The sequence below is a fragment of the Pogoniulus pusillus genome, chromosome 9 (genome assembly GCF_015220805.1).
Source record: "Pogoniulus pusillus isolate bPogPus1 chromosome 9, bPogPus1.pri, whole genome shotgun sequence".
Lineage (NCBI taxonomy): Eukaryota > Metazoa > Chordata > Aves > Piciformes > Lybiidae > Pogoniulus > Pogoniulus pusillus.
The window spans coordinates 32632000-32636245 of NC_087272.1; positions in this window are offsets into that span (position 1 = coordinate 32632000).

The window sequence follows — 4246 nt, forward strand, 5'->3', positions numbered from 1 at the left end:
AATTCATTTACTGTAACACACTGAACTTTGCATTATACATTATGCATAAAGATGGAGTTTACTGGGTCTGCATCACGCAGTCTAATCTCTGTTCCTCACAGAGCAAAGTCCGTTTCCTTTCTTATCAGCTCTGCAACAGCATTAAGGAATTGTGAAAACAATGTATCTGCTAAATGGTCACTTAATTTAGAAGTACAATTTGATCCCTATTATTCTCATTCTGATGCTTTGTTCTTCCTACATTCAAGGCTACTATTTGACATGGATGTGAAAGCTCTCTTTTTTTCTTTTTAAAGACTCTTCAGATATTTAGAGAATATAGTTAAAAGTAACCCAGAAAGAGAAACTGTTTTCAAATCAAGCAGAGAGTCAATTTTCCACTTTAATGTTTTTTTTTGCTGAAGAGTAGGAATGCTCTTCCGAAGGGCAAAAATCAGTGGGGGTCTGAGCTCTGGCCATGACTGCACAGTTCTTCTGTTACAATTTTCACACAAAATAAGTAAAAATCCCCTATTAGAGGGAAAAGATACAATCTAGTAGCAATTCTACATCTACAATTGTTTCGGAACAGCAATGTGCCCTTGTGGCCAAGAGAGCCAATGGCATCCTGGGGCGCATGAAGGAAAATGTATCCTGCAAGTCTAGGGAGGTTCTTCTCTCCCTCTGCTCCTCCCTAGTGAGACCACACCTGGACTATTGTGTCCAGTTTTGTACTTCTCAGTTCAAGAGAAACAAGGATCTGCTGGAAGGAGTCTAGTGGAGTGCCATGAGGATGATAGGGGAACTTGAGCATCTCCCCTATGGAAAGGCACTGAAAGACCGGGGGCTGCTTAGTCTGCAGAAGAGAAGACTGAGAGGAGATCTCATCAGTGTCTATAAATATCTGAGGGGTGGGTGTCAAGTGGAGGGGGCCAATCTCTTTTCAATGGTCAGCAGCAATAAGACAAGGAGCAATGGCTACAAATTGGAACACAGAAGGTTTCAGCTCAACATGAGGAGAAACTTCTTTACAGTGAGGGTGACAGAGCACTGGAACAGGCTGCCCAGAGAGATTGTGGAGTCTCCTCCTCTGGAGACTTTCCAAACCCACCTGGATGCATTCCTGTGCAGACTACCCTAGGGCATCCTGCTTTGGCAGGGAGGTTGGACTCAATGATCTCTGGAGGTCCCTTCCAACCTCTAACGTTCTGTGATTCTGTGATTCTTTCATTTTGTTTTTTACTCTCTGTCTCTTAACTGTTTTCATTTTCCTCCTTGTAATGATATTACCTGCCCAGGTGTAGGAGTGTCTTTGGACAATCAGGTTGCAGGACACCCGTATATCTTTTCCTGTGAGTCTGTTATTGCAAGAGCAACCAGCTGGCATCCATGTGAAACAGTAAACATGGTAAACTGTATCTTCATCTTACCTCTATGGACCTGGTTCTTTCTCAGTTAAGTGGCTGCATCAAAAGCAGCATGGGCAGCAGGTCAAAGAATGGGATTCTGTCTTTCTTCTCTGCTCTGAGGCTCCACCTGGAGTACCCAGCTCTAGAGTATATGGAACTGTTAGAGTGACTTCAGAGGAGGCCCACAAAGATGATAAAAGGGCTTGAGCATCTCTTCTGTGGAGACAGGCTAAGACAGTTGGGGTTGTTCTTTCTGGACAAGAGAAGGCTCTGGAGAGACTTTCTGGCAGCCTTCCAGTATTTGAAAGGGGCTGCAAGAGAGCTGGAGGGGGACTTCTGACAAAGGCTTGTAGTGACAGGATGAGGGCTAAAGGCTTCAAACTGGAAGAAGCTGGATTGAGATTAGATAGTAGGAGGAAATTCTTCCCCATTAAGGTGGTGAGGCATTAGAACAGGTTGCCCAAGTCTGGAACTGTTGGAAGTCAGGCTGAATGGAGCCTTGAGCAAGCTGATCTAGTAAGGGGTGTCCCTGCTCATAGCAAGGGGTTGGAACCAGATAATCTTTAAGGTCTCTTCCAACCCAAGATGATGAATCCAGCTGTACTGTGGTTAGGAGAAAAATATGGATTCACACTGAGAAGCTGCCTGAGCAACACAATACAGTCAATACACGATAATGTATTTTTCCCTGCTTTTTTTTTTCACTTATATATCCCAAAAATTTGGGATAGGCATATGACATTTTCCACTTCCTGTTCATGAAGATCTGTGTCCTCTTCAGAGTTCCTGGTTTACTAGGAACTATTTGGGGAAATGTGGAGATGCTGGACCACCAGAAATACTAAATAGGTTAATGACTCTCGTACCTTTTTGTGTTAGCTTTCAGTGTGATCGAGCTAGCTCTAACGAGTCAAAATGAAATTACCTTTTGAATTCAATAATTACAGCTGGTTTCAGCTCCTGCATTTGATTAAAGACACTTTATACCTTTCATTGTTATTCTAACATTTATGTTATGCTTTACATCTTCAAAGCACTGCTGACATTACCTTATTACTTCTTGTGATGCTTAGAAGCAGATTTCAGTGTGCTTTTATAGCATAGCCCCATTTTAATTGCTATTTAAAGCTGCATTAATTATATTTATAATGGGCCATTAAAAGGAAAGTTTAGTAGGGAAGCCTCTGTACCAACAATTTTTGAAATGTATTTCATAACCTGTAAAATATTTTGGTATGTGTGATACACTTCAGATTGAGCCCAGTGCTGAACTCTGCTAGTAAGGCATTCAGGCCTGAGTTAGTCTCATGGAGAGAATTGCAGTGCTGCTCTTCCAACAGTTTTCATTGCTGTCCTGGTGAAACTTCTTTTCTTGCTGGGTGAAATGGAAAGCAGAATCAGAGAATTGTTTTGTCTGGGAAAGACCATCAAGTCCAACCATTGTCTAATTCTGACAAGGCCACTGCTAAACCATGTCTTTCAGTGCCACACCTCTGCCACTTGTAAACACTTCCAAGGATGGGGATTCTGCCACTTCCCTGGAGAGCCTGTTCCAGTGTTTGAGTAAAACAGTCTTTCAGTCAGGAAGTTTCCTCTACTATACAAATTGAACCTCCACTGGTGCATCTTGAGGCCATTTCCTCTCCACCTATCATCTGTTACTAGAGCGAAGACACCAACACCCACCTGGCCCCAACCCCAGGTAGCAAGAAGATCTCCCCTCAGCCTCTTTTTCTCCAGACTAAACAACCCCAGTTCCCTCAGCCACTCCTCACCAGACCTCTTACCCAGACCCTTCACCTGGACACACTCCAGCAGCTCAATATCCTTGTAGTAAGGATTCCAAAACTGAATCCCATACTCAGTGAGTGGCCTCAACAGTGCTGTGTCCAGGGGACAACCACTTCCCTGGTCCTGCTGACCCACTAAATCACTGCACACATTACCATTGAGGCATCAGTACTCAAGTTTCACCCACTGAAGAAAAGAGGTCTTTTGAAAGTCACAGAATCACAGAATGTTAGGGGTTGGAAGGAACATCCAGAGATCACCTAGTCCTCATCTAGTCCAACTTCTGTTTCCAAAACAGGATCACCTAGGGCAGGCCACACAGGAACATGTCTGGGTGGGTTTTGGAGGTCTACAGAGAAGGAGGGTCCACAGCCTCTCTGGGCAACCTGTTCCAGTGCTCCATCACTCTTACTGTGTCTATTGATAACAAATATTTTTGCTAATCACAAAATTAGATTTGTAGATTCTTGTACAGCTGAAACCTAGATGTAATTCAAATACATTGTGCAGACTGGATAGCAGCTTGCATCTGTCACTCTTGTTTGATGCCTTTGAGCAACAAATGAAATATGGTTGTTAGCAAGTGGTGCCAAGTGACCAACAGCATTTAATGTTAGTCTGAAATGAAAATGTTTTCTCCTTGTTGGTGACTGTGTAATGATGAATTCACAGCTAGGCTTGATTTCATAGGTACTGATCATTTACAACCACTGAAGCAAGAAATTACTCAGAGCTGCTGCAAATTTAAGTCACTGACTGCTATATAACTGAGTTGCACAAGTTCCCTTAAAGGTGTATGGTTGGCATCTCTTGGCAAGGTTTGTCCATAGTTACAGGAGAACCACTCCTTTTTGTCACCTAGTAACCTCTCAACAGTCAACACCAACTCAGAGTTCCCGAGCTAGACTTTGACTTGTCAGTATGCTTGGAATACAACACTTTTGAAAATACTCTTTACACTACAAACACTGAACAGTGTAGTAGTCTTAACCAAGAACAACAATTGGTGGAAAGGTTTCAGCAGGGAAAAAAAAGTTGTAGTAACATATTCTGAATATCAAATGGAA